At 36.3% G+C, this 20,277-nt stretch overlaps 1 pseudogene across 1 annotated transcript; it reads right to left on the bottom strand.

Moving 5' to 3' along the window:
* Nucleotides 1–330: 330 nt before the first annotated feature.
* Nucleotides 331–890, bottom strand: LOC309870026 (histone deacetylase complex subunit SAP18 pseudogene; annotated as a pseudogene). Its single transcript has one exon. The product of its transcript is annotated as a histone deacetylase complex subunit SAP18 pseudogene (transcript).
* Nucleotides 891–20,277: the final 19,387 nt, after the last annotated feature.

The following is a 20,277-nucleotide window of genomic DNA, read 5'->3' as shown; positions in this document are numbered from 1 at the left end:
GCATTCCTTTTTTATTTAGAGTATGGGCAAAAAGAATGAATTATTTTGTATCTTGATTGTATATTTCCAGTAAAGTTATAAAAAATAAAAAGGTGGTGGGGAATAAAAGATATTCTAAGGAAATAAAAATATACCTCATGAATTATCACATTAATTGTACATATGTGTGTACATGTGTGCACATAAAATCAAAATCTTTTTATTTAATGACGTATTTGTATTAATGTTATCCTGTCATTCTTTTATAAGAACTTGGATTAAACAGAACTTTTACCAAGGTGTCACACAATTTGTGTCAAGTATACCTATCTGCACAGATATATACATATATTTTTTTTTTGACAAGGGGAGGAAAAAGAATTTATTTTACATAACTGAATGAAAAATAATTCAAGAAATAGTAAATAAAATTTAATATGGTCTCATGCGCCCCAAAGGTGGTGGTGCCCGATTTGGAGGTGTGATTGCTATGTCCAGATAGTCTCCTATTTGGAACTTCTGCGACTGCAGGGTCATCGAGTCATCAGTCCCCTTCCTCCCAGACATGGTGCTGCCAATCTCCTTTACTCGATAGCCAGGCCTTTTAGGATCTGTAAAAACAATTGCAAAATTGAAGTGTGTGCCCTTCTTTCTAGCTTCTGGGTAGACTTCTTTTACTGAACGAGTCAGTTCTTTCAAAGTTGCATCCATCCAGGTGTAGATCTGCAGCTCGCTGGACGGTACATTTCCGCGGGAAAACTCGTCCATTCAGTGGTGGCGGCCGTTATTGGTGGTGAAAACACGCAGCAGCAGCGGGCACGTTTTCTCCCGGTCGATCGGTTTCTCCGGCTCCTTCTTAATTTCCTCCTGGGTAACGCGCGACTCCACCGCCATCTTCCTCCTACGGCCCGCCATATATATACGTATTTTTAATTGATGACAACCAGAAATTAACCTTCTCATGGCCATGATTGTTTCTTATAGCCCATCTGCTTGTTGCTTCTTTCTGGGAAGATGAATTGAATCTTTGCCTCTCTGTTATCTGACATGTTTTCCCTACATAGTAGGTGACAGTTCTCGCAGTTTCCTACTTCCAGCTTGTGACAAGTATTTCTTTGAGGAAGATGAGAGTATTTCATAAATATAATTTCTTGGAAAGCTCATAGTAATCCCAAGTCATCTGTATAATTTGTTTTCAATGAAAATGATAAAATTTTATGCCATGAAGTTGATATAAGTTCTAACTTAGATTTTTTTTTTTAAATTCCTCTGTGTAATGCTTTGAGAAGCATCTGCTTTGATAATCATTATCTGTACATCTGGTCAAAAATACTCACCACATGTTGATTGCTGTAAAGGAAGTTTACAAAAACCATAACCCATGACTCTATGGAATATTAGTAAAGTGTTTCAGTTATCCATTGCCATTTAAAATTTCCATGTGGGTTTGTCAGTACAGCTTTTGAAATGTAACAGATTAATATCCTTACTTTGACTTAATTTGTGGACAGATGGCATGAATAGCACTGAGTGATGCATTGAGCTATCCCTCAGCTTGTCGAGACTTATTTACAGCATAGGCACCGTCCTCCAATGGCTGATTATCTGCTTCATTTAGTAGGAAGCAAATTAACCTCTGATTTCTGTGCTGATGACTCAGCAGGTAGCATCACTAATGGAAATAAAGTTTGGGAAAAAAAATAAAAGCATTTTATTTCCTGGGATAACTAAACAAAAGGTAGTATGTTAAGTGATATTCTTCATATAATTCTATTCATTTCTGTGTCTTGGAATGGACCCGGTTTAAAAAAGAAAGGTTCCATGCAGTAAAGCACATATTTCAACTCCATATGTTTTATGTCACTTAATCCTTAATTAAAAGCAAGCCTCCAAGAAAACATTAGTAGCTAAGAAGCATAATCTGAAGTAGAGAAGCACACTTTTCCTCACAATGTAAAATTCACTTAAACTCACAGATTATTTTACAGTCTGAGTTACTTTAGTAAGGTCCTTTCTTGCTGTGGTAGCATATCTTAATGCTGTCAAAAATGTAATATTATGAGAAATGTGCTTGATGCAGCAATTTTATTTTCTCTCTTTGGACAAATAAACTGGAAGCATTAATATAGTAGCTATTTGTAAAAAAATGTTATTTATAGATACATGATACAAATGGTGCTAGAGTAACTGGACATCAGTATGCAAAAAGATGAATCTAGACACAGAGATTTCATCTTTCACAGAATTTATCCCAAAATGGATCACAGACTTAAAAGTAAATGATAAAACTATAAAACTTCTAGGTGATAACATTGGAGAAAAATCTAGGTGACCTTGGGTTTTTCGATGAGATTTTAGATACAATACCCAAAGCACAACTGATGAAAAAACATTGATATGTGGGACTTCATTAAATTTAAAAACTTCAGCTCTGAAAAAGACTCTGATAAGAGAATGGAAAGACAGGCCAGAGACTGGGAAAATGTTTTGCAAAAGACACATCTGGTAAGGTGCATCTATGCCAAATATACAAAGAATTTTAAAAGAAGCAGGGGGAGGGGATGATGGGGAGGGCAGAAGGAAAAGAGGAAGCAACTCCCTGCTGAGCAGGAGCCCAATGTGGAGCTCAATCCCAGGATCCCAGGATTATGACCTGAGCCACCCAGGGGCCCCAAATGCACAAAGAATTATTTAAAATTCAACAGCTCGAAAACAAAACCCAATTTAAAAAGTGAGCAGAAGATCTGAATGGACACCTCACCAGAGAAGATATTCAGATGGCATATAAACTTATGAAAAGATACTCAATATCATATGTCATTCGGGAATTGCAAAGTAAAACAAGATAGCAATGCACACCTATTAAAATGAGTAAAATTCAAAACACTGACCACAGAAAATGCTGGTGATGATAGCTCTCCTTCATCACTGGTAGAAATACAAAATAATACAGCCACTTTGGGAGATAGTTTGGCAGTTTCTTACAAAGCTAAACATAATCTTACCATACAATCCACCTGTCATACTCTGGTATTTACCTAAGAGAGTTGAAAGTTTGTGTCTTTATAAAAGCCTGCATACAAGAGCTTCTAACAACTTTATTTATTATTGCAAGACTTGGAGACAGTCCAGATATCCTTCAGTAGGTAAATAGATAAACAGTGGTACATCCATATAATGGATGGAATATTTTTCAGTGACTATAAAGAAATGGACTATCAAGACACAAAGTGACATGAGAGAACTTTAAGCACATATTACTAAGTGAAAGCCTTCACTCTGAGAAGGCTACGTACTATATGATTCTAGCTACGTGACGTTCTGGAAAGAGCAAAACTATACACCTCATAAAAGGATCAGTGGTTTCCAGAAGTTGGGTGGGAATAAAGGGATGAATAGGTGATGCTAGAGGGTTTTTAATTAGTAAAACAATTCTGTATGATATTGTAGTGGACACACGGCATTATACATTTGTCAAAACCATAGGGTGTATAACACAAAGAGTTAACCCTAAACTATGAACTTGAGCTAATACTGATATCAGTATTCGTCAGTGTAAGAAATGTACTCACTAATGTAATAGGTTAATAATAGGGTAACAGGAGGGGATGTGTGTAGATGGAGGTATGTGGACACTTTCTGTACTTTCTGCTCAATTTTTATATAAGCCTAAAAGTAAAAATAAAGTCAATTTAAAAATGAACTAAATTAGGAGTAAGGAAAATAAACGTAAGCAGAATGTCTTTTCAATCTAGAGCAATATAATGCTGATATTAAAAAGCTTTTTAAAAAATTTCATCATAAATCATAGGGATTCTATTATAGTCAGTATAAAAAACTTAAAGAATTCAAGTTCATTAAACCTATGAAATCTCATAGATTCCTTTGTGTAGAAAAGCCACTAATTGACATAGAATTTCAGTTACCTGTATGTATCGATGTAAAGAAGATAAGCCATCTGAATTATCCTGTGTGTGCCTTTATTTACTCATACAAATAAATCACATGGTGTCAAAAAAATTATGGAGAAGTACAGCAAGCTGAGTAGACTGAAGAGTCTCCCACTAAAATGAAATGGGATAAAAATGAACCCAGACATTTTAATTTATTGCTGAGCTCTGAAGGATGTAAGGGAAATCATCAAGATCAACCCCTAGTTAAAATTATCTTAAAATAAAAAGTGGGGCTAGTGATTTATTTCCATTTCCAAAAGGTAGGGATGCCTATGAAAAATGCAGGCCGAATGCTGGAAAGATGGTTAAACTGTTTCCAGATGCAGTATCCTTGGCCCCAAACAGAAATACGAGCCCTCTTGAGTGAAGGAAGTACATGCATATCTGATAAGTAAGCCAAGTAAAAGCTTACAATCAAAATTAACAAAAATATTCAGATGTAGACTCCTGTGGACTTTAGATCTAATGTATAGAATACAAAACAATTATGGAATTTTTAAAAAATGAAAAACCTAGAAAAACAAGCAGGCCAAGCTATAATTAAATAACCCAATATAATTAAAATAACCAGAAAATATCTTAGAATAGGAAAAGTTGTGTGTGTGTGCAAATGATTTTATATATATATATATATATATATATATTCTATAATATATATATGTGTGTGTGTGTAGGTATATATGTATGTGTTACATTGTATAATTAAATGTTTAATTACATATGTGATTATATGATTAGAGAGAATTGGCACTAAAAGTAGGTGAGTGGGAAATGTATGTGAAGAATTTGACTTTAATGTACTATAATTAATTAATTTTTTAAAAGGTTTTATTTATTTATTTTGGAGAAAGAGGCAGAGGGAGAGAGAGAAGCTTAAGTAAGTTCCATGTTCGGCAGGGAGTCTGACATGGGGCTTCATCCCACAACCCTGAGATCATGACGTGAGCTGAAATCAAGAGTCAGACACTTAACCGACTGAGCCACCCAAGTGCCACTAATGTGCTATAATTTAATAAAATTGAATTAAGTGGCACATTTTCTTTGTTTGGAAACAGAGACTATCTGGTTTATTTAGCAGGTAAATAGAGTTGGAAAAGAGCAGAGAAGTGAGTTTTGATGGTACATCCAGTGCTAGGTCACAGAAATTGTCAAAAAATTTCATTGCCAACAGGAACAGACCTCTTTCTTTTATTTTTTTTATTTTTTTATTTTTAATGTTTTATTATTTATAAACATATATTTTTATCCCCAGGGGTACAGGTCTGTGAATCACCAGGTTTACACACTTCACAGCACTCACCAAAGCACATTCCCTCCCCAATGTCTATAATCCCACCCCCTTCTCCCAACCCCCCTCCCCCCAGCAACCCTCAGTTTGTTTTGTGAGATTAAGAGTCACTTATGGTTTGTCTCCCTCCCAATTCCATCTTGTTTCATTGATTCTTCTTCTACCCCCTTAAGCCCCCATGTTGCATCACCACTTCCTCATATCAGGGAGATCATATGATAGTTGTCTTTCTCTGCTTGACTTATTTCACTAAGCATGATACGCTCTAGTTCCATCTATGTTGTCGCAAATGGCAAGATTTCATTTCTTTTGATGGCTGCATAGTATTCCATTGTGTATATATACCACCTCTTCTTTATCCATTCATCTGTTGATGGACATCTAGGTTCTTTCCATAGTTTGGCTATTGTGGACATTGCTGCTATAAACATTCGGGTGCACGTGCCCCTTTGGATCACTACGTTTGTATTTTTAGGGTAAATACCCAGTAGTGCAATTGCTGGGCCATAGGGCAGTTCTATTTTCAACATTGTGAGGAACCTCCATGCTGTTTTCCAGAGTGGCTGCACCAGCTTGCATTCCCACCAACAGTGTAGGAGGGTTCCCCTTTCTCTGCATCCTCGCCAGCATCTGTCATTTCCTGACTTGTTGATTTTAGCCATTCTGACTGGTGTGAGGTGATATCTCATTGTGGTTTGATTTGTATTTCCCTGATGCTGAGTGATATGGAGCACTTTTTCATGTGTCTGGAACACACCTCTTTCTGAAGGCACACTTTAGTAAGTGGATCTCAGAGCAAGTGGTGAAGCAGAAATTGAAATCCCTCCCACTTAGGGTGAATGTGAGAAAGGGGAATGACCAGTGTCCTAAGGGCTTCAGAAAAACACATCGAAGTGATTTCCAAGACTGAAGACTGCACTGAGGAAAATCGCTGGAACTAAAATCCAGCTTTAGTAGGAAGAATTGTTGGTGTTTTTTTGTTTTTGTTTTTGTGTTTTTTTTTTTTTAAAGGATACAAGGTTTCAGAAGACACAAATCTCAGAAAAGTGAAGGAGGCTGCATAACCACTGTTTTGTTCTGCTTTAAGATTTTATTTATTAGAGAGTGTGCCCACATTTGTGGAGAGGATGAGAGGGAGAAGCAACCTCCCTACTGAGCAGAGAGCCAGACTCCATCCCGGGACTCTGGGATCATGACCTGAGCCAAAGGCAGGTGCTTAACAGACTGAGCCACCCAGGTATCTTCAAACAGCCACTATTTTAAGTGCTGTGAGATGTAGTTGAGAAAGCCGTGCAGACATCCCTCAACTCCCACCTAGGACAGCCCTTTAAACGGGAGGACCATAAATGATACACTAGTACCAAAATGTTGAAAAAAGAAGAAAAGTATCTAAATGATATAAGTGCATCAGAAAAATAGAAAACAAATAGGAAAATAATTTAACCTAATTAAAAAAGAAACAGGCTACTAGGGGGTCCTTGGATGGCTCAGTCAGTTAAGTGTCTGTCTTTGCCTTGGTTCTGGGACTGAGCCCTTCATCAGGCTACCTGCTCAGTAGAGGGCTGCTTCTCCCTCTCCTTCTGCCCTTCCTCCCTGCTCATGCTCTCTCTCTCTCTCAAGTAAATAAGTGAAATTTAAAACTACTAGAAAAATCATATTAGGTAACAAAAACTCATAAGAAAAGCTATGACATAAGGATAGATGGCAGGCTGTGCCTCAGGAAAAGAGGAATAGCAAGGGACTATGTGGAATCTCAGTTTTGAAAAGGACCGGATTCATATTGGGCCTTTTACATTTGTAGACACTGGAGGCCAGCAGAAAGGCTATCTTGTCTGATGAGATAAAGCATGTGAGAGTGTAACCAGAAAGTACCTTTAAAAACTCCTGATTGGCTGCTGGTATCTGGTGGAGATGGAACACTTGACTGTGGACCATCAAGTGACTCTGTGAATAATCAAACTATCCATCATGAACTGGTATTATCTGATTCACCAGACTTTGCAACTGGATGGACACAACAGCAGTCCACTCCCTAAAAGACTAGGAACACAACCACCACTAAACTGAATGAGCAGGTGACTCAGACAGGAGTCCTTCAGCACTTATCCCTCAATTCATAGAAATTGGCTTTATAAGAAGAGTTCCCTCTGACAGATCTACAATGAGCTGCCAGTAGCTGGGTGTGGGTGGTCGCTATACAAGACCATCACTCATTAGTGGCCCTGAAACACAATAATAAAGAGATTTGCATTGAGAAGAACTTCAAAGACATGGCCTAGGGGAAGGGTGTGTACCCTGGCTCATTGTTCGTGGCTTATGAGTCCACAGACTGAAAAAGAATTTAGAATAATACTAATCTGCCCCTTCTTAGTCATTACTCTTTTTCCTTCTCAAAGGTAATCACTATCCCAAATTCTAACACCAGAGATTGGGTTTACCAGTGGTTAATCTTTACATAAATTAAATGTGTGACATTAAAAACCAACGAAAATCCAGTCAAGAAATTAGTAGAAGACATGAACAGACATTTCTGCAAAGATGACATCCAGATGGTCAACAGACACATGAAAAAGTACTCCACATCCCTCGGCATCAGGGAAATACAAATCAAAACCACAGTGAGATACTACCTCACACTTGTCAGGGTGGCTAAAATTAACATGTCAGGAAACAACAGATGTTGGTGAGGATGTGGAGAAAGAGGAACTTTCTTACACTGTTGGTGGAAATGCAAGCTGGTGCAGCCAATCTGAAAAACAGTATGGAGGTTCCTGAAGAAGTTAAAAATGGAGCTACCCTAGGACCCAGCAATTGCCCTACTGGGTATTTACCTCAAAGATACAGATGTCATGAGACAAAGGGGCACCTGCACTCTGATGTCCACAATAGCCAAACCGTGGAAGGATGTGAGATGTCCTTTGACAGATAAATGGATAAAGAAGAGGTGATACACACACACACACAGAAATATTACTTAGCTATCAGAAAGTATGAATACCTACCATTTACATTGACATAGAAGAAACTGGAGGGGATTAAGCTCAGTGAAATAAGTCAGTCAGAGAAAGACGGTTATTCCCATCCCACATATGGTTTCACTCATATGTGGGATATAAGAAATAGTACAGAGGATCATAAGGGAAAGGAGGGAAAACTGAATGGAAAGTAATCAGAGAGGGAGACAAACCATCAGAGTCTCTTAACCATAGGAAACAAACTGAGGGTTACTTAAGAGGAAGTGGGTGGGAGATGGGGTAACTGGGTGATGGGCATTAAGGAGGGCGTGTGTTGTAATGAGCACTGAGTGTTGTATGCAACTGATGAATTATTGAGCACAACATCTGAAACTTATGTGGGCTAATTAAATTTAAAAGATGGCAAATGTCAAGTATAAATATTTATAAATAAATAAGTAAAGTTATAGAGGCAACTATGCCAGAATAGTATGTACATGTAGTGTGCTCTGCTGTAATCAGATACAATCCAGCTATCCAGAACTGGGACAGAAAAATGGAAATAAAATCTGTTAACACAGAATCAATAATGTTTACAGTTTTTGCAGCTCCCTTTTTGTTTCCACAGACCCCCCCCCAAACTCCCTCTCCCCATGACCCTCTCCTTACACCCACCACACAATTTCCTAGCCACCACAGCCTTTAATTCAAATCTTGATTTTCCTCCTACCAGTTATGTGAAGAAATTTATTTTTGCATTATACATTTTCTTTTTGCCAGATGTGTTTAACAGGTGTGTATGGGAGACCTACTTGTGGTCCTTCTTCTCTTGCTACCATGTTCTCTTAGGACCTCTCTGGTATTTTTAATATATTGCAGAATTATCCAGTCTTTTTTTTTTTTTTTTTTGGGCTATTATGAACTATGCTGCTGTGAATGTTTATTTACAAGTCTTTGTATGGATATGAGTTGTTGTACTGAGTGTTAGTAAGTCGATGGCTTACTTTTTACAAACTGGGTGTACAATTTAAATTCCTAACAGTGGTCTGTGAAAGCTCCAATTTCTCCAAAATGCCATGAACAGTTATTATCTGTCTTTTTTATTTTAGCCATTCATGATATAAAGTGGTATCTCATTATGGTTTTATTTTTTAATTTTTTTAAAAGATTTTACCTATTTATTTGACAGAGAGGGAGATCACAAGTAGGCAGAGAGAGAATACCCAGTCTTAATAGCCCTTGGTCATGACTTTTATTGATATTTTGTTCTTCTGTCAATTTTTTCATTCTACAAAAGTCTTAAGATTTAAAACTATTATTTGTATTATATTTTGGTGGTATGTTAATGTTAAAAAATTATTAATGAAGAAAAAATGTTTTCATCACTGCTCTTATAATTTTTAATTAATATAGTATAAGATACCTATGCAAAACTGTGATGCATTTTTATTTTAAAATGCATTATATGTTAATAGTAGAATGTGATTGGCCTTAGGGAAAAAAAATGGACTCCTGGACATGTGTAACTGCTGGCCATTTGGTTATGGTATCCCTAAAAGAGAAGAAGTCTACTTTTACCTGATCTTTATAAGTAGAAGAGTTCTAAGTTACACAAACAGAAATTTAACTTGAGTCACCAAAAGTGAGAGTCATTAGTCCTAAATCAAGCCCCATGTAAAGCCAGTTTATAGACCCAGAACCCCTCAGATGAAGGAGAGGTTGGTTCCCCATATGTGTATGTATGTGTGTGTTGTGCTTTAGAGTGATTCCAAATATATTCATGAAGTAAATCCATATATAGGCATGTTTTTTACTTCAGTATTTTAAGTGCCCTTAGAGTAATCCTTTGTATATCTGAGATAATCTAATAAAAAATAAAATGCATGGCATCATTCATTAGTTGAACTGTGAGCTGAAAGCCATTCCAGCCTGGTATGGACTGAGCAGATGAAAAACATAGCAAAGGGTAAGACCCTAAGAATTCCAACTTCAGCTACTGAAATTAACAGAAAGTAGGTTAAAGGGTTTGTTTTTCCAATAATTTCAAAAGATCAAAAGAAAGTGCCAGAGCTAGAAAGATGACAAATCCACAGTCAACCACAGGCCTTGCCTTCTCCCGAGTCTGACTTCTAATTTATAATTTGAAATATAGTACTAGGTGAAAATGACTTGAAATTTTTGGGAATGCAAATTTTTTATTTGCTTTTATAGATATCATTCATGCTTAAATGTGTTTGGGGAAAATATTCAAATTACATTTTAGTTTTATACTTCCTAAAATCTTTTCACAGTCTGAGACATTTATATAAATAAAGGCTGTTAATATAAGACTAAGGATTTGATAGAATTTATGAAATTATTCTGCATAGATAATCTCTAAGGCTCTGCTTTCCAATGGAAATTTCAGTGATGATGGGGATTCTCTGTTCTGTCTGACACCATAGCTCCTAACTACAGGAGCCTGTTGAGCACTTGAAATGTGGCTAGTGAAACTGAGGAGCTGATTCTTGATTTTTTTTTCTTAATTTATTCACATATAATCTTAAATATCCACCTGTGGCCTGTGGCTGTTGATCCATGTTAGACAGCACAGCTCTTAGTCTTTGAGAGGTGAAGTCAAATATATAGTTACACAAACAGAAATGTTTCAGAATTACCTACTGTTCTGTGTTCTAATAGAATGTTAACTGAAAAATGCTGTTTTTAGAGTTGCATTTTAATTAGTCGAATGGTTTCCCTCCTATCTACAAAGACACATCAACATACATGTCATGCTCATTCAGTCAGTAATTCCAGCTATCAGGTAAAATTGCTCATGGATTTTTCTTAAAATCTGTAAGGTAGTTGAGTTAAGAATGATACAGTCTCTAGTTAGTTATGGAAATATTCTTTTAATTACTGGAATGTTGATATGTATAAGATCACATATGCCAACTCAGGACAGTGTTCTATTATACAGCATCATTTCCTGCAGCAGACTACCTGTGTGACATCATTTTTATCTTAGGATATTACTCCTACATTTACAGTGGATTTATACTGATCATTTGTCTAGCTGCATGATATTCATTGTTGGTTTCCTCTGTTGTATAATCATTGCATAAAAGCATACTATGTTGTTGAAGCCACAAGTCTCTGTAGTTACCTCTGGCATGAATTCTTAAGGAAGGTGACCCATTTTAGATATTCTGTCTGTCATGATGAATTAAAGGAGCTCCAACTGACACGCTTAGGGATCAAATCTTTGCCTGTGGCTTCTTCAGTATAATATAGTAACCAATTAAGTAGGTTTACTATTTATTGCTAGAACATTGTGGTGTGCCCAAGAGTAATAAATGATCTGTGTATAAGAAGGTACACAGAAACATGTAAGCAGATGTAAAATATAGCAAAATTATTAAAAAAAAACAGATTTTTATCTGCTGTGGTCTTGATCTGAAAAATATATATCAACTTGAATTATACTCTTCTGTAGTTTGCTTTATGTATTTTTAATTTTCTTTTGTCATGCAGTAAGCTTGTTGGAGTGAGCTGGATTGCAAGAATATTACTTTCCTCAGTTGTACTACAGGGAATGCAGTTTGTACTACATCTTTCTTTTGCCGGTATGTCATGAGAAATTGATCCCCAGATGTTTCAGTGAATATTTATAGGTCAAGTTAAAGGATAAGCTCTGGATGACATGAACTGTGTGTTACATTTCTTTGCGCTCCCAGACATCTTTGGTATAGTCTAGTTTGGCTTATGTCTTCATTTACAGAAACAACACTACTGTTATAGTACTGAGAAAATAACATTTGCACACTGATAATTCCTGAAGCAGAGGTACAGACAATAAATATATGGTGAGTAAATGAATAAAAGCGAAGGCACTGGGTACAAGGAGGTGAAGGACACAGGCATGGTCTTTCTGTTCACCAAGTTATAATATTTCAGAAGATAGCATTCAATAAATCAAAAATAATTTGGATCAGAACTGTGAATATAACATTTAAAAAACTTTGAGAGCTTACAATGAACAATAAGCTAGGTGGGTGTGATGGGGGGGCAAAAGATGTTGAACAAGAGGGTTCTGGCGTAATTGATGTTTAAGTTGAGAAATGAAAGGGATAAGAGGGAGTTCATTGTCAAAAAGCGAATGATATGATTATGGGCCAGAGAGAGCAGAGAGCATAAGTAAAGGCCCTGCAGTGGGCAAGGACAAGGCACATTTCAAAAATAGAAGGTCAGTGAGACTGAGGGTTGGGTATAAGCCAGTAGTGAGGGAATATGATGCTGGCAAAACAATTTGGCTCCATGTGATGCAGGATTTCATGGTAATGCTAAGGACTTTTAAGTTAAGAGAAAGAAAGAGCAATTAAAGATGTTCAAACTCAGAAATAAGAAGATACAACTGATAGGATTAGAATATCATTGTGTTACAGTGAGGGAGTGCTTGCTAGATCTTTTAGTAAGCTATTACAGTATGCTGAGAAGAGAAAATAAGGTCTAGAACTAAGATGTATTGTCATTGATGATAGCGTGATTTGAAGGGATCTTAGATTTATTTCAGCGTAGGGAATGACAAGACTTGGTATTTAACTGAATGTTTCCAGTGAAAGGAAGTTGTCAATCATGACTTCTAGGTTCCTGGTACAAAAACCTGGGTTAATGGTGATGACATTGACTGCAACTGGAGAAGACTGCTGAAGAAAAAAGAAGTGAGAATGTCATGAATGCAATATCCAGTGGAGATTACAAGTTGTAGTGTGGTCTACATTTAGAGTTGAGAAGAAATTACTGAGATGGGAACAGTTGATGCCCACTTAACAGTGTACAGACAGCATGTCCATTCAAAGGAGTTGAAAAGCATTGTTTCTTTAGACAACAGAAAACAAAAATAGTATCTTATATCAAGTGGAGATGAACCCCAGTATCCCAAAAGTCAGAGGAGAAGACAACAAAAGGAAATAGGGAAGAAAATGAGACAAAAGGCAGATTATTATGACAGTTATAATGCTATGGAACCTGAGGGAAGAGAGAGTCTAAAAAAGAATATTAACTGATATTCTTTGAATATTTTCTTGAATGAAGTACAGTAAGACAAGGACTAGAAAGTAGTTCTTGGATTAAGCAGCATATTGGGAGTGACTTGAGTAATTGCAGTTTTGCAGAATAGAGGGAATGCCAGTAAAATGATGAATGATTGGGAGGCACAGAACAAAGTTGTGTAAACTGTTTTTTTTTTCTCAAAAATATTAGTTGCGAAGGAAAACAAAATGGAGGAAGACTACAGTCCAGACAATTCAATCCAATTTGATTTTTCAGGTGGGAGAGACTGTAGAGCATACTGAAGAAAAAGAACTAATAGATAAGATGAGGTGGCTAAAGCATGAAAGAAAGACATTAATGTATTAAGACTGAAGATGATGGGAATGGATATAGTATGGAAGACATGGACAGTATGGCATTTTAAGGAATGTAGAATGGAGGACTTCATGAGGGAGCTTCATTTATGCTTAACATAAGACATAGAATACGTGACAAAATGCAAAGTGTGTAAAGCTATGTGTAATGTTTAAAAAAAAATGAAGAAGGTAAGCAGAAGGGAAATGCAAGGAGAGAAAGGAACAGAGATTAAGGGCGAGAAAGGAAGGTAGGAAGAAAACAGGGAAGGACTAACTAACAGATCAGAACAAATTGTTGTAAAGGATATTCAGCTTTTTCCTGACTATGAGTCTCTTCTCTAACAGTTGAAATCTAGGTGGTTGTTGTTTTATTCCATGCACCATCAGAAAAAAAATATTAGTAATTTTCTTTTATAACCACTTGAAATGTTATAGCTCCAAATTTTAACTTGGTCCCTTCCTCAATTCCAGATTTCTCATTAATACTCAGAAAACTGGAATCCTCTTTGTGGTGAATTGAATTGTGACTCCCAGAATGAAATGTCCAAATTCTAACCCTAGTTATCTATGAATACGACCTTATTTGGAAATAGGATCTTTGCAGGTGTAACTAAATGAAGGATGTTGAGATGAAGTCATGTTAGATTTAGGATGAGCTTGAATTCCATTGACTAGTGTCCTTATAAAAGAAAGGTGAAAGAGATTTGGTACAGAAACACAGAGAAGAAGACGAAAGACAGAGAGATTCAAGTTGTGTTGTTGGACCAAGAAGTACCAAGGATTGTGGGCCACCACCAGAAGCTGGGAGAGAGACCCAGCAGATTCTCAGAGCCTCCAAAGGAACCAACCCTGTCAGACAGACAGCTTGAATTTGAACTTCTGGCCTCCAGAATTGTGAGAGAATTAACAGACGTGGTTTTAAGCTGTCAAATGCACGATTGTTAGAGCAGACTTTAAAAACTACTCCAACTCCAAATAATAGATTGGAGCACACAAAGACTGTCTCTTGGGATCATTTGCATCTTCATCTGGCTATAATCTCTGTGAACAACCAAAATAGAGAGCAGAGAGGGTGCCAGAGCCATTTGTTCTGGGATGTGAACAATCCTCCTGCAATGGACTGGAAGAAGCTGGGACAGTGCTTATCCTCACTACATCAAATAAGCAAAAAGTATCATGGACTGCCTCACCTCTTCTGGATCTCATTTTGTTTCTCCTATTCAGAGAAGTATAGACTGATACACTGATGGGATGAAAATGTTTTAATTATCTGATATGTAATAGATGTGCAATTTTAAGAGATGGGTACTAAAGTCAAGATAAGGGTCCTAAATGAGAGCATCCTGGGTAACAGTTGTTGACCCAGATGTAACAGGTGGGTGTCTAATCTCTAGGCCCATTTTGTGTTTGTACTAAGTGCTTCCTTGATCATTCAGGAGCCTCATAAATTTTTTACAATGATAACCTAGCTTCTACTAGCCTCAGGAATGTCAGCCTACAGTTCATTTTGTTGTTGTTGTTTAATTTTTAAAATTTTTTTTCACTCTTCAGAAGGATGGGGCTAAGCCCTGAAATAGTATGTAAACAAGCCAATGGTAATTCCCAATGTATAAGATAATGCCAAATCTATCTCCATGTTAAAGCTGAATAAACAACAATAACAGAGTTACTTGAGTGTTGTGTGAACCAGCATATGTGGACTAAGAAACATTCCTCACCACAGGGACAAAATGGTTGTCCCATCTATGGTATTTTCAAACAAAGAATCCGCTGAGCTAGAGCCATGTTTGTATATTTCAATAGGGGTTGAATAAATTAGGAAAATCATTTCCTGTCCTGATTTTAAGGATTTTAAGGTAACACCTTCCCCCACCATTAATAAATTAAAAAAAATCCATCCTTGGGGTGCCTGGGTAGCTTAGTGGGTTAAAGCCTCTACTTTTGGCTCAGGTCATGATCCCAGGGTTCTGGGATCAAGCCCCACATCAGGCTTTCTGCTCTGCTGGGAGCCTTCTTCCTCCTCTCTCTCTCTCTGCCTGCCTCTCTGCCTACTTGTGATCTCTTGTCTATCAAATAAATAAATAAAATATATTTAAAAAAAAGAAAGAAAAAAGAAAACACCAGGCAAACAATAATCCACTCTGACCCAAAAGAAACTCCAAAGGGCCAGCTTCAACATAAAATTGCTTAGGTCCTGGCAGTTTGGAAGAGTGTATACATACCAAAGGATAAGGCTTCTTGAGCATGACTGAAGAGAAAAAATCCGAACAATTTGTATCTATTTGAATAGGGTAGGGGAAAAACAAATGCCTTGAACTGTAATAGCAATCTGCATAATACACATACACACATCCAGTGTTAAAAAGCTAAAAACTAGCTGGCAAAGACTATTTAAACACAACTTTGACCAATAACTAGTCTTTTTTTAATCCAAGATGACTCCTATATAACAAGGCTAAAAGATAACATTAAGAAAAAAAAATAATCTAAACATGAATATTGGATATTGCACACTGCCAGAAATATGACTTAACAAAACTGAGCCAAATCAATAAACAAATGACCCAAGAAATAATAATACCATTAATACCTCTAGAAAGGAGGAGGAAATCAACATTTAGTTCACTTCAAGATGTTATCTAAAATATCCAGTTTTCACCAAAAGCATATGAAACAAGAGTAACCCATGCAGAAGAAGAAAACTGGTGATAGAAACTGCTTTTGAAGGGGCCTAGATGTTGGACTTAGTGTACAAAGACTTCAAGACGGCCATTATAAATATGGGTAAAGAACTAGAGGAGACAATGTCTAAAGAATTAAAGGAAGACATGATACCAAACATAGAATATCAATAAATTATACAAATGCTTTAAAAAGCAAAGTGGAAAATATAAAGTTTAAAAACCAAGTTGAAATGCTCATTAGAGGGGCTAAGTAATAGAGTTGAAGTGGTGGAAGAAAAAAAATCACTAAACTTTAAGCTAGATCAATAAAGATTGTGTTATCCTAAGAAAAAATAAAAGACAAATGAGACTAAGAAGTATGAGACACGATTAGTGACACCAGCATGCATGTAATGTGAATACCATAAGAAAAGAAAGGGACACACACACAAATCACAGAAATAATGGCTAAAATTTGCCAGATTTGCTGAAAATCATTAATCTAAGCATGCAAGAAGCTTGGCAGACTCTAAGTAGGATAAACACAAAAAGAAAATTCTTTCTCCCTAAGATCAGGAGCAAAGGAAGATGTATAACTCTCACCACTTCTTTCAACATTATCAATTTACATCTTACAACTCAATAACAAAAAGAAAAACTGCCTAATTTTAAAACAGGCAAATATTTTAAAGAATTTTTTTAAGGTTTTATTTATTCATTTAACAGAGAGAGTACAAGCAGGATGAGCAGCCGGCAGAGTGGGAGGGAGAAGCAAGCTCTCTGCTGAGCCAGGAGCCAGATGTGGGACTCGATCCCAGGACCCTAGGATCACGACCTGAGCCGAAGGCAGCCACGTAACAAACTGAGCCACCTAGGGATCCCAAAACAGGCAAATATTTTAAATGGAAATTTTTCTAAAGGCAAATGACCAATGAGCATATAATAAGATGCTGAATAATTACCATTAGAGAACCATAATTCAAGCCATAATGAGATATCACTCCATACTCACTAGGATGGATACAATCAGAAGGAGAGGTAATGACAAGTGTTTGTGTGAATGTGGAGAAATTGGAACCCTTACACATTGCTACTGAGGATATAATATAGTGAAACTGCTTCAGAAGACAGTCTGGCAGTGCTTCAGATGTGAATCAATTTCCATAAGACCTAGCAATTCTACTTATGGCTAAACATTTAAGACACACACACACACACACACACACACACACACACACACGATAATGGCCAAAAAGTAAAGTAATACATGGCCAGGATTATAAATGTCCATCAGCTGTTAGATGGATGATCAAAATCTGGCATATTGAGATAATTGAATATTACTTATTAATAAAAATGGACAAGGTATTAATACATGCTATAATATGGATGATCTTTAAAAACATGCAAAGTGAAAGAAGCTAGTCACAAAAGCTCACATGCTGTAATGCTTTCCCATCTTTATAAAGTATCCAGAATAGGCAAATTTGTAGAGACTGAAAGTAGATTAGTGGTTTCCTAGGGCTAAGGGTGGAGGGAAGGATAATGACTACTAAGGACTACAGCGTTGCTTACTAGGTTGATGGAGCTATCCTAAGCTTACACTGATAGGCGCACAACTTAGTGAATGCACTGGAACAAATAGGTGTGACTAATGAAACCTCGTATAAGAATAAACTATGAGTTAATATGTGTAATCATAAGATTTGGAAGGACTTTCTAAACTGAAAAGCATTTAATAAAATGATTAAAGTTTTTAACTAGTAAAACATTAAAATATAGGAGAGAAGAAAAGCCAAAAAGCAATGGTCTAATTATGTTTAAGACAACAGGGAAAGAGTGAATGAGTTGGCCTTAATAATTCACAAATGAAATAGTTTATGCCCTAACACTTTGACTGGAACTGAGAGAAAGAATATTGTTTGTCAAATGTAGTTATCTATAAAACACAACTCTCCTTCATATAATTTTGTATAGATTTTTTTATAATTAAATTTAAGCAAAATGATGTTTCCTATGGATAACAAATACAGGCATCTTCATTTAGCATGTAAGTTAAATGCAATAGTTTCTTCATTTAAGTAAATTAAACATTTTACAAAATAAACTTTGGATCAGCTTCAAAAGCAGAAGAACATTGGAGAACTGTCTGTTCATGTCTCCTGCCCATTTTTTGACATAATTATATGTTTTTTGGTGTTGAGCTTGAGTTCTTTATAGATCTTGGATATCAGCCCTTTGTCTGTAGTGTCACTTGTGAATATCTTCTCCCATTTCATGGGTTGCCTCTTTGTTTTGATGACTGTATTCTTTGCTGTCCAGAAGCTTTTTATCTTGATGAAGCCCCAAAAGTTCATTTTCACTTATGTTTTTCTTGCCTTTGGAGACATGTCTTGAAAGAACTTGCTGTGGTTGATGCTGAAGAGGTTACTGCCTATGTTCTTGTCTAGGATTTTGATGGATTCCTGTCTCACATTGAGGTCTTTTATCCATTTTGAGTTTATCTTTGTAAGAGAATGGTTGAATTTCATTCTTCTGTACATAGCTGTCCAATTTTCTCAGCACCATTTATTGAAGAGACTGTCTTTTTTTCCACTGGATATTTTTTCCTGCTTTATCGAGATTAGTTGACCTTAGAATTGAGAATTCATATCTGGGCTCTCGACTCTGTTCCATGTTTTTGTGCCAGTACCATGCTCTCTTGGTGATTACAGCATTGTAATAAAGCTTGAAATCAGGCAACGTGATGCTTCCAGCTTTGTTTTTCTTTTTTAACATGAACGTGAAAAATGTTCATCATCATTAGCCAGCAGGGAAATTCAAATCAAAACCACATTGAGATACCACATTACACCAGTTAGAATGGCAAAGATTAACAAGGCAGAAAACAAATAATGTTGGAGAGGATGTGGAGAAAGGGGAACCCTCTTACACTGTTTGTAGGAATGCAGGTTGGTACAGCCACTTTGGAAAACAGTATGGAGATGCCTCAAAAAATTAAAAGGAGAGCTACCCTATGACCTGGCAATTGCAAATACTGGGTATTTACCCCAGTGATACAGATGTAGTGAAAAGAAGAGCCATATGTACCTCAATTTTCATAGCAGCAATGTCCACAGTTGCCACACTGTGGAAAGAGCCAAGATGCCCTTCAACAGATGAATGGATAAAGAAGATTTGGTTCATATATGCAATGGAATATTACTCAGTAACTAGAAAGGATGAATACCCAACTTTTGCATCAACATAGAACTAGAGGAGATTATGCTAAGTGAAATAAGTCAAGCAGAGAAAGTCAATTATCATATGGTTTCGCTTACTTGTGGAACATGAAGAATAACCTGAAGAAAAGGAAAGTGGAGAAGGAAAGGAAAAGTGAAGGAGGGGAAATCGGAAGGGAAGATGAATCATGAGAGACTGCGGACTCTAAGAAAGAAACTGAGGGTTTTGGGGGGTGTGGGGATAGGTGAGCCTGTGGTGGGTATTAGGAAGGGCACATATTGCATAGAGCTAGGGGTGTTATATGTAAACAATGAATCTTGGAACACTACATCAAAAACTAATGATGTATGGTAACTAACATAACACAATAAAATTAATTTAAAAAAAAAACAACTAAAATACACTGAAACAAGAGGAACAGACTTCCTCCAAAGTCTTAAGAGTATTCTCAAATGCACTTTTTAATGGAAGAATATAAAGTGAAAGAGATGCCTATAGGCATAAAAGACTATGAAAACTTGACTCTAAATTAAGATGACTTTGGGAAAAAAAATCATCAGAAATAGAAATATAAACAAAAAGATGTGGCCCAAATAATCATAATTTTTTTTCCAGAATAAATCCACTTTTGGAAGTATTAATACTTATGTGTATAAATTCCCTTGAAAATGTGATTGGAATATTCCTGGTGATAGGCTATATATAGTCTAATTGCTCTGGCCATTTTCCTGTAGTAACTTTTTACATAAAACTTAGTAAAGTCTTTATTTTTAAAAATTTTTTTAAAGATTTTATTTATTTATTTGACAGACAGAAATCACAAGTAGGCAG

Source organism: Mustela nivalis (genome assembly GCF_964662115.1).
Source record: "Mustela nivalis genome assembly, chromosome: 7".
Taxonomy (NCBI): Eukaryota; Metazoa; Chordata; class Mammalia; order Carnivora; family Mustelidae; genus Mustela; species Mustela nivalis.
This window is presented reverse-complemented; position numbering and strand designations above follow the sequence as displayed.